At 50.3% G+C, this 10,745-nt stretch overlaps 2 long non-coding RNA genes across 2 annotated transcripts; one reads left to right on the forward strand and one right to left on the reverse strand.

The window, feature by feature from the left end:
- Positions 1 to 4,198: 4,198 nt before the first annotated feature.
- On the reverse strand, positions 4,199 to 5,787 carry LOC137858266 (uncharacterized). The gene is made up of 3 exons (XR_011097621.1): positions 5,667 to 5,787; positions 5,238 to 5,380; positions 4,199 to 5,022 (listed from the first exon to the last, which is right to left on the reverse strand). It is a non-coding gene; the product is annotated as an uncharacterized lncRNA (long non-coding RNA).
- Positions 5,788 to 6,201: 414 nt separating this feature from the next.
- On the forward strand, positions 6,202 to 9,006 carry LOC137858231 (uncharacterized). Its single transcript, XR_011097592.1, has 2 exons — positions 6,202 to 6,402; positions 7,069 to 9,006. It is a non-coding gene; the product is annotated as an uncharacterized lncRNA (long non-coding RNA).
- Positions 9,007 to 10,745: the final 1,739 nt, after the last annotated feature.

A 10,745-nucleotide genomic window follows, 5' to 3' on the forward strand; every position in this document is an offset into this window, starting at 1 on the left:
ACATGAATATCAGATGAATTTCCTCTGTTTCTGGGGTAGCAGGACTGCAGATGAGGAGGGGACAGGAGGGTTGCTTGCCACCCATGAGCACAACAACTTGAAAGGTTTGGACTTTGCAAAGGAGCTGCTAAAATTGAGCGTGGTGGGGAGCAACCGAGGCTGCCCGTGCTGAATCCCCATCTCGACGAGGAAAAGCTTCCACCAGCACCTGAGCAGCGCGTGCCGGCGGATCCGAACAATACCCGAAGTCAGAAATAAAAGGGCTGAATAATTTAGCGCACTCCGGAACATGGGAATGGCAGAGCGCATCGCCAGAAATAGGAAATCGCCGCTAATAAAGGCAAGCGACGGTGGAAAATTCATTAAACATGTCTCAGACGAGAACATTTTGCCACTCACGGGGAAAAAAAAAAAATTAAACTAGAAATGAGGGAAAATTTGTTCTACAGATTTCTTTTTTTGATAGGAACTACATAAAAAGCTGAAGCAACATTTGATTAAAGATTGGGAGGGAAAAAAAAAAAAAAGATGTAAAAATGAGAACATCCTGCAACTTTCATTTCAATTTTCTGAGGCCAAGATCCATCCATTTGGGTCTTGCCTGCGTAAACAAGTTTGGGATGGGTGGTTTTTGGGGTGGAAAGGGTTCCTGGCCCTGAAGGCAGCTGCCATTTGGGGCCCGTTGCTTGCAGACTGGGCACCCTGCAGGGACCCTTCCCCACTCCATCTCGCACCCTCGCCTTGCCCCCGTTCCCTGCACATCCCCAAGTGTTTTGCCACCTCATTTATTAAGAACAAGCCCCTCGTGGTGCAGCACCTTGGGCTGATAAACCCAACGTCAGGCAGCGCCACGAGCCCCACCAGCGCTCCCGCTGCCATGCAGCACTGCCAGGATTTGGGGCAGCCAAATTTTGTAGTATCATTTAGTGGGGACTAAAGATTTACATTTTTAGAGGCCATGAGGTTTATTGGTGAAAACCCAGGAGCTACTGGTGCTTGTGACTGATGGCCAAGGTCAGTGCTGGTGGTATATGTGAGGGACCTGCTCCTCCTTCTCCCTGGTGACAAAGCCCTTCAAGAAGCAACCCAAAACCTCCCTCATCCAGCAGCCCCCCGCAGCCCAGTGCCATCCCAGAAGGGAATTGTGCTGGTAAAATCCCCGTGTTTTTGTCTGTCTCTCCCCCAGGAGAGGTTCCTTCTCCCAGCGGAACCAGCTAAACCCTTCTCACTCCCCAGCTGCCCCGAGGGACCCCAGGTCCCTCACCCTGGGCACAGCAAATCCCAAATGAAGTCTAAGGGAATTCAAGGCACAGCAGCAATTCCCCCGAGACTTTTCGCAGTAGGAATATGATTTCAAATGGAAAAAAATAATAATAAAAAAAAAATTAAAAAAAAAAAAAAAAGAGAGAGAATTTAAAACACTGCAGCCCCCACCCCTGGTTGCTCCCGGAGGTCCTTCCCCAGCCTCACCCCGTGCAAACCAAACCCCAGAAGGGGCTGAAATCTCCTGCTGGCATCCCACGAGGGGACAGCTTGCACAATTTGTCCCTGGATCTGGTGGCGGATGGTGAGGGCACCCATCTGCTTGCTCTGCAGTGAAGGACGGGTTTGAAACCAGAACTGCCTGACAGGGTGACAACGCTGACAGCCGTCCCTTGCTTCCAACCTGCTCGCTCGTGCCCTGATGCTAACGCAGCGTATGGTCCCCATCCATCTCTCTACCAGCCCCAGACCCAGCTGGCTGCCTCACCAGCCCCTCTCCATCTGTGAGCAGCCTCGGTGGGCTCCGGGTGGTGGGGTCAGATCCAGCCCCTTCCTCCCACTCTCATTTTTCAGCCACACGCTGCTGCTCTGGGATGGCACAGCCCCAAAATAATGACAGATCTCTGCTGGGACACGTCTCCATCCCTGCAAGAGTTATTTTTGGCTTTTATCCCCCAGAGGATGACCCTGATAGAAGATATCCACCCACAATAACCCCCCCTGGTGCTTCGGTCCTGCGAGGGGTCCCAGGTTTAACTGCAGAGGTGGTGCTTGTGCAGAGATGCTCTGCTGGCAGGATTTGGATAAAAGGATGCCTCTGAGAAATTGGTTTCTGAGGCAGGGCAGTGAATAGCTTTGGAGCTTTGCCGTAGCACCTCACAACCCCTTTTTCATGAATTATTTCCCCATTTGGATGTGCCTCTTTTTGTCAGTAGCTCACCAAACTCTCCTGCAAGCTCCGTCCCATTGGGGACACCCCAGCACCAAGGGGCACAAAGCAATGGCAGGACCCTCACCACCTGCACGCTCTGCGTCTGTATTTGCCACCTGCATGGGTGCTTCTCTGGTCCATCATCAACTTTTCCTCCGTGTTTGCAAAACTCCACTGATTTCTTCTGACATTTAAGAAAATAAATAAAGAAACCAGACAAAAAAGCTTCTGTTCTGTGCAGGAATCGTGATTACAAGGGACTCCCTGTGACCAAAATATGCATGAATAATCCTAAATGTTTGCTGGCAGCCCTTTAGAGAAAGAAAGGGTACAACTAGACCAGGTAAATGCAAAAAAAAAATGGAGTAATATCACCAAAAGGCAGGAAAATGGGTCCCCTGGGAGCAATATATTCTGCTTTTGTGGTGGGAGGACAGAGGAGTTCATCTCAGCTGTGGCCGTGAACTTCCAGGAGGCCGTGGTTTGTGGAAGGGGACAAGTGGGAGGTTTAATTGGCTGCAGATTTATTATTTGGGCTGACCTGAGGGAAAATGAGACTTTCCACCCCTTGGGAAATCCCGACACCCACCTTCAGCCCTGATGGAGATGTCAAAATAGCCAAACTCTCCGTGAAGGAGGAGGGCAAAGAGAAAATATTAAGCAATATCAGAAAGTTTGTTGTTTGCTTCTCCAGTCCAGAACGAAGCGTGTCTGCCTGCTCTGGCAAGTCACAAGAATGGAAACTCAGGGGTTTTACAACTATTTGGGGCTTGTCTCTGCTTTCAGAGACGAGTCCCACATCCTTCTGGTGCTGGGGGTCCCAAACCTGGATGCAGGACTCCAGGTGTGGCCTCACGAGGACAAATTTTGTCCACTAAAGACGCCCTAAATAGGTCGCATCCCCCGTGGAGCATCATTAATGTGCACAAGGAACCCAGCTCGAAAGCAGCCCCCTCCCGGCCCCCTCCCATCCCATCCCATCCCATCCCATCCCATCCCATCCCATCCCATCCCATCCCATCCCATCCCATCCCATCCCATCCCATCCCATCCCCATCCCCATCCCTCTGCTGTGCCCCCAGATTTGGGGACACCCCTTCCCCTCCTCCAGTATCCCAGGGTCCCCTCTCTCCACCCCACCTCCTGGTGGAGCAGCCAGTGCATCTCACCTTTTTTTGAACTTTTTCTGAGGAAAACTGATCTCGTGATACATTGATAAGGGGAGTGAAGGAATTGAGGGCTTCTCTCAGCTCTGCTGCTGGCAGTGGTGGAGCAGGGAGAGCTCTCCTGTGCCTCCTGGTATCGGGGCTGCTGGCAGCCCTCTGCAGATGGCAATGACTCAAAACCAAACCAAACTAACAATTATGCCTTTTATTTTATTTTATTTTATTTTATTTTATTTTATTTTATTTATTTTATTTTTTATTTTAAATAAAAAAGGAGCTCTATATCCTGGATGTACCCAGGAAAATGCCTTCTGGGCAAGCAGGAGTCCAGGCTTGTGGCCACCCCATCCCTGGAGATGTTCAGATCTGGGCAGGACAAGGTTCTGAGCAAGCTGGCAGCTGGCCCTGCATTGTCCCAGCCTCACTTATTTGTGGATATTGTGGATATTTGTGGATATTTCCACCAGGATGCCTGCCCCCTTGCCTGCTGATGGCGGTGCCAAAAGCAGGATGCTGCAGCCCCAACCATCAGAGGGGACCTCTGTGGGTTTCCCTCGGAGGAGACAAGCAGAGGGAAAGCCAAACCACGCTCCTGTGAGCTGGGAGGAAATACTGCCCCTTTCAGGTGAAGTATTCAATGTCCCTCCCCGAGCCAGCTCCCCTTGTGGATAGCTATTTGCACACCGATGGAGGTGGAAATCAGAGCTCTCCATCAGCAATCAGCCAAACCGCTCCTAATTCCTGAGCAAGGAATGGTGTGGGTGGAATTACCCAGCCGTGTTCCCATCGTGGGGCTGCTCCCACCCATCCCAAACCAGTTTATCCCACAGAAGAAGACTGAGGGGTACTGGGAGCACTCGAAGGGATGTGCTGGCTTTATTTGGGGCTGGTGGCTCTCAGCTGTATGGATGCTGCCACCGTGCCCGCCAGCCTTTACAGATAACGAGGATTTCCTCTCCAGGTTCTCAATAACTCTAAATAGCTCCTGAAGAGTTCCCCTCGTGCTGCCTCAGAGCACGCCAGGCTTGCTCAGCACCAGGAACAATGCAGGGTTACTTCCAAGGACCAAATGTGGGTTGGATGCTTCTCCCACCTCTTCCTTTGTCAGCAGCATCCCCAGGTCTGGGGGATGGTGGGAGCCTCAGGATGAGGTGTGGGAAGGAAATTTGGCCTCATCCAGACACAGTTCTCACTGGGAAGTGCAAAGTGAACTGGTGGGACTGGTCAGTAGAGGACCAAGGGATGCCCAGCCTGGAGGAGGCAGAGTGGGATCCAGCACCAGGAAGGATGCTGCCTTCACCAGGACGTGCAAAGCAAAGCGTAGATGGAGGATGGTGACCCCCATCTCCTTGCTCCCCTCGTGCCACCACCACTATCAGCTCCTGGGAGGCCTCTGGGTGTACAAGATCTTCCCCAGCACTTCACAAGGGCAAGAAGAGTCCCTGCTCCACAAAATATCCAAGCCACCCCTTCTTTCTTTGTCTTTCCCTAGCCCAATCAGTGATGTGCCATTTTCTCCTCTCCCTCCTGTTTCAGAATTGCAAGAGTTTTTTTATTTTTTTTTTAATTATTATTTTTTTTTTAATCCAGGTGATGGCCTGCAGCAGAGCAAAGAAGAGGCCCTGCTCTGGGCTTGCTGCAGCTGAAGGACTCAAAATAAACCTTGAAATGAAATGAGAAACAACACCAGGAACAGATCAGTAGCGAACACCAGCTTGAAATTTGCTTTATTTTCAGTTTTTACAAGCAGCCACCCCAAATCCTGACCTTTCTACCCAGGACAGAACCCCCCATCCAGCCCCAGAGCTTTTAACCCCTACGTGTCCGGCTGAAACATGCACTTGGCTCTTTGGCTTTGCTAGGACTTTCTCTCCTACCTGCTAGGGGAAAAGCACAGCCAGAAACGGCGACGAGAACTTTCCACGGCAGGTACATTGAAATGCAATCTTCCTGGCCATAAATCACGGTTTAATCTGACACAAGAGTACACCTCAAGTCCTCATCAATTTGCCTTCCTGAGCTGCACGTGAACGTGAATAGAAAGGGCTCCTTGATTTATCCAGCCCGGAGGAGCTGTGCGGTGTTTCTTTTAATAGCTGATGCTTTATCTATCAATTCCCCACTCCCCCGTGTCTACTCCTGAGCAGGTGATTAGAATTTGTTCGAGATCTATACTTCACCACAAAGCAGACCCACTTCCCATTACAGTTCTAATGCACTGGCTTTTATCAGGGGAAAATGCAAATATTTATCAGCCCCCGGATTTATAGGCACCAGAAAAAAAAAAAAAAAAAAAAAGACATTACCATTTTAAAGCTCCTTTTCATTGCTTTTTTCATGCCATCTTTCAGCACTGCTCACGTGCCTGTGCTGCTGCAGAGCAGGGGAAGGGCTGATCCCACCCAGACCCAAGCACAGGTCCCTGAGGTCCCATCCAGAGGGGTTTTAATTTCAAGGGGCCCTTTTGCAATATGCAAAGCCAATTAACTGATTAGCCGAGCCACCTGCTCACAGAGAGTCCCCTTCAGAGGCTGAGCTCAGGATAGAGGTGCAAAAGTTGTTTTGGGGGGATTTAGCCTGGATTTCCACCTTTAGCTGTGAAAGTGCTCACCCACAGCTCCTCCAAATCCCAGCATCTTCCTCTCTGAGATTTGTATTTAACCCCAGAAGGGCATCCCTGGGCAGATCTTTAGTGATTTTTGGACATTTCTGGGTCGGTCCCCATCAAGGCACCTGCCAGAAAAAAATAGGATTGCTGGGGACTCCCCTGTGTCCCATCCATGCGTCGAGGTACATGGTGTTCAGCTGTTATTTCTATTACCCAGCATTTAAGTCCCTCATTAAGAGGTGTTAACTCTCATTTAATTCCCTCTCAGGATGGCAAGTGTTCGTGTTTAATGAACTTTCTGCAGAGCCATCTGGGGAGATTTAAAACCACCCCTCCGGCAGCTGGTCGGGGTGTGATTAATGACGGCTGCGGACTCGAGCAGAGCAGAACCAAGGGGGCAAGGCTCCTGCAAAGAGGTGCGAGCTCAGACCGTGGTGAGCATCCTTTGTTCCTCCCCAAAAACAGCACAGCTCACGGCGAGGAGCCCCATCAGCCTTTGACTTGGAGGAGAGGTCGAAGTCTTGCAACAAATTATTTTGGGACTGTGTACGTGAGAACTTCCAAGCGATGGAGATGGGCAGATCCATGCCAAAGACACTTTCAAGCCTCCTTCTGTTTTGCTGCCCTGTTAATCTTTGCATCCTGCCCAAAATCCTTAAACAGTCCCCGGTGCATCGGTCTCAGGAATGAAACTGCACAGAAATAAAAAAAAAAAATAATAATTGCTGTGCTCTTTGCTCAGGTTTATAATCAGTAATCCCCTCTGCTCCGTGGCTGTCCCTTCTGTATCCCCCTCCTGGCAATTAACCAGGGAGGAACCAGGGTTTGCTGAGAGCATCTTCCAACCTTGCCATCATTTGCAAAGCTCTGACAGAGCCATCAACAGAACGAGAAATAATTTGGCAATAATCCCATGTCACAAGCAAAGATGACAAAGCTGCAGCCAGCTCCCCAGCACTTCCCTGACAGATAATGTAGGGAAATTCATTGAGCAGCTCAAGGCTGCTTACAAATAACTTCCCCAGGACCGGGGGCACGCTCTGAATCTCTCCACATGCACACGAGGCATTTATCAATTTTATTCTTTTTTTTTTTTCCAGGTTGAAGCACTCTTCTCAGCTGTTCCTTGCTGCACCACGTTGTCTGTAGAGCAGCAGACCGTGGCCACGCAGCCCTGCTGCTCTTCTCCAGCCACAGCCTGCAGGGGCTCGCAGTGCTCAGCCGGTGGCACCGGGCATTCCTGGGGACACAGGACATTTATTTTTTCAATACGTTGTGGGCTGCGTTAGGTTTTCTGCTGCCTGGGTGAAGCCCCTTAAATCTTGCTCCAAGTGACAGCTATACGACCGCCCCTTGCTTTCCGGAGAGGTCATTCGACTTTAGCAGCAGTGGCATTCACCCAGCGTTTTGCCAGGGGAATACTGAAGGTCCAGCGTGTCACAGCGTTATGTAAGGCTGTAAAAATATGGCTTTCCCCCGCGTAAATCACATTTCTATGTCAGCAGCCAGCGAGCAGGAAGGGAATTTGTTTAACCCTGCCGTGCCTGGCAGCTGGGTCACCTTCCCGCAACGCAGCCACGAACCCAAGGGGAATCATCCCTGCCTTTTCCCTTGTGGCCCCAAAGAGTTTGCCCCCCGTCCTTGTGAAGGAGCTGTAAATCCTTTCAATCCACTTATCTGCTTCTTCCTCCCCTTCGTTATTCCTGCCTCGTGCACATCCAGGCGTGCCCCTGGCATCGCATCCATCCATCACCCGTGGCACTTCTGGCTCTCCTCCCCTGGGACCCATCACCATCACACTTTGCGCCTCTCCTTCAGTCCACAAACCCTCTCCTCACCCTCGTTGTCTGTTGTCAGAGTCCTCACAAAGAGCAGCAATCACCGAGGAGGTGGCCAGCACAAAGCAGGGGTGGGACGGATGGGGATAATTCAGCCAAAGACAGAAGGAGATGGACCACAACCAAGCTTAACTCGATGCCACAAAATTCGCAGTGCTGTGCTTTTATACGGGGATCTCAGCACAAAAGGTGACCCTTGGGTATCTCTCCAATGCAGCTGTGTCCTCCTGGTGCTCCTCTTGCACTGCGCATGCTGTAGGGAACACGATGAATGAGGCTCTCATACGACACCAGCCCCAAGGACTATTCCAGGCTATGCAGGACAGCTGAGAAATGACAGCAGAATTATTCCCATTTTATAGGTTAGGAACTGGGTCCAGACTCTGACCAGCCCACTGACAGAGCTGGGAATGGAAATTGTACCTCCTGAGCCTCCTGGCAGAGCTTTATTTGCCACTACCCTCCCTCTGTGTCTGAATATTTGTTTTACATCCATCCCTTGAGCTCATTGAATTCTTGGCTCAGGGTGGCTTGCCAACAATTTTGCTCCAAACTGGTGGAGGAGTCAGGACTAGAATTACACTTTGTGTCTGCTTTGTGTGCACCCAAAGGAGATTTGGCATTAAAGGGGTGCTGGAACAGCTGGGTACCACTTCACGTGCAGTCTGGAGCACAGAAATGGAGCTCAAAATCGAGCAGAAATTCCAGGCTGGGACGTGCACAACCTCCCCCCATGGCACCAGGGCATCCTTTCTGCAAGGGGTTCCCTACGGTGAATTGCTGCCTCCTTCCTCGTCCCTCTTTACGGAGGCCTTTTTCATTTCCCCTCGGTTGCTTATTCAGACCTTAATGGCACTTTTATTTTCAATGGGCTCTCACAGCCCTCGCCTGTGCCTCCTCTGCAATGCTATCAGGCTTCTCAGCGCTCCTCTGCTCTTTAAACAACCTTTTCTGCATTTCCTGCGGAGACATCTAACTGCGCCGGGGTTACACAGCTTCTGCCGGCGTCCCCATCCAGCAACGAAGCCTTTGAAATAGATAAAAATTCAGATCCGAGTCCCTCGAGCTCTTTGTGTCGGCTGCACCGAGGAGGGAAATTGGGCATGGGTGCTTATCAAGCACCGGTGCTGAGCTCCCATCGGCTTCAGCCGGCCTGGAATTGCTTTTCCCCTTCCGAGGTGAAGCTCAACACCGTTTAATTTTACAGGGCACCGGTATGAGAAGCAGTGAGGGGAGTGAGGTGGGTGGTGGTCCCTGCTGGCCTGCGGGGAGCTGCAGCACCTCTGCTTTCCTCCCACCTGCATAAACTGAACCCAAATTTAACAATTTCTCACCACGGGGGTGAGAAACGAGCCCTGTGTCCGCCCTTGGACGTGCCCACGGATGTTGTTGGTTTTCGGTGGGGCTGACGGGAGGGGTGGAAGGAAGGAGAGGGAGATCCTGCAGGGACGGCTCAGAGACCCGTCTAGATTAATGCGACCTTAAAGCTTACTCCTTGAGGTTGTTTTTCAGTGCCCGCAGCACAAATATTTTAACTTGCTCCTTAATTTGCTCTTAAGGCAGTTAGCAAAATTCCCGTTATCAATCAGCCCGTGGCAGGCCATCCGAGAGGCACGGCCAGGAACTGCGCATTAATTGTGGATGCTTTGCTGAATTTACTGCACGGCAGGACCGAATTTTTCACTCCGGGATGAAGCATGGAGGCGCCGTCTGACACAATCAATACTTTTCTAGATTGCCAGGAAATTATTGGGGCTGCAGGACCCACGTGTGGAGCGTTATCACCTCTCTTGGGCAACGCGCAGAGATATATCAACTCTTTCCCTGGAGCGGAGCATCCGTGGCTCAGCATGGGAAATAGGCTGGGGATAAAAGGCGACACCTCCCTGCCTGCAAAAACACCTCTGTGTTTGCCGTTCCAGACCCAACGAGACCCTCACCCCTCCCAAAATTGTGCTGTGCTGCTCCAGCACGGCTCCCTGCCTCCCCATCGCGACTACACAGCTGGATTCCCAACCAGCAAACCGAACCAAATCCTCTCATTTTTCCCCAATTCTCCCAATAAGTTTAAGTTTTATGTCCGGTGTAACACTGGACCAGCCCTCGATGACCATTAAAACCCACATGAGGTGAGAATCTGAGCAGTGGTTTAGTAACTTTTCGGGGAGTTTATCTCAAAAATAAACTTTTGATAGATCCATGGGAGATGTGGTTCCTGGGAGCATCCCAAGCAAGAGGCAGAGAGTCAGAGAACCTGCTTGGCCACGTAACGAGGATCATTTCCACCTTGCTTGGATCCAAGGAAGATGTGCAGAGGCACCTTGTAGAGCTTAAATTTTTTTTTAGGTGAGGGAGAAGCTGGGCTTTGCCTCCCTGCAGCTCTGAACCCAATTTTTTGCAGAAAAAAATCTCCCACTTGCAGATTTTCTCTCTGAACAGATTAACTCCTTGTCAGGCCTCTTCGTAACAGCCTTTTCTTTTAAATTAAAAAATCTTTAACTTAAGATTTTAAATTAAAAATTTTCCATCTTTTTCCTTCTCATATTTACTCACCGCTTGCCTGCAGTTTCCATCCAAGGACCAAATGCAAATGGATTTTCTGTGGTCTCTATTGGCTTGTGCTATGGAAAATTCCCCGTTTCAGGCAAATTTTTTTTCAAAAAAAATTAGATTGCAGATATCGAATATAGAAAAGAAAAAATAAATGGGGGAGAGGAAAGAGAGAAGGGTGTGGACAGGTGGAAAATCCCATTATATTATAGTATGGGTAATTAGTGCAGGGATATAATAGGCTCAGTGCTACAAACTGATAACCAGCATCCTCCCAAAAACCTGCAGCTAAAGGGACCTCAGCTCTGCCGTGGCTGTCCCTGGTGCTGCTGGAGGACCAAACCTTGGGGTCCCTAAAATTCATTGGTTTGTGTTATGGGGAGCAGGTT

This window comes from Anas acuta, chromosome 1, assembly GCF_963932015.1.
Source record: "Anas acuta chromosome 1, bAnaAcu1.1, whole genome shotgun sequence".
Taxonomy (NCBI): Eukaryota; Metazoa; Chordata; class Aves; order Anseriformes; family Anatidae; genus Anas; species Anas acuta.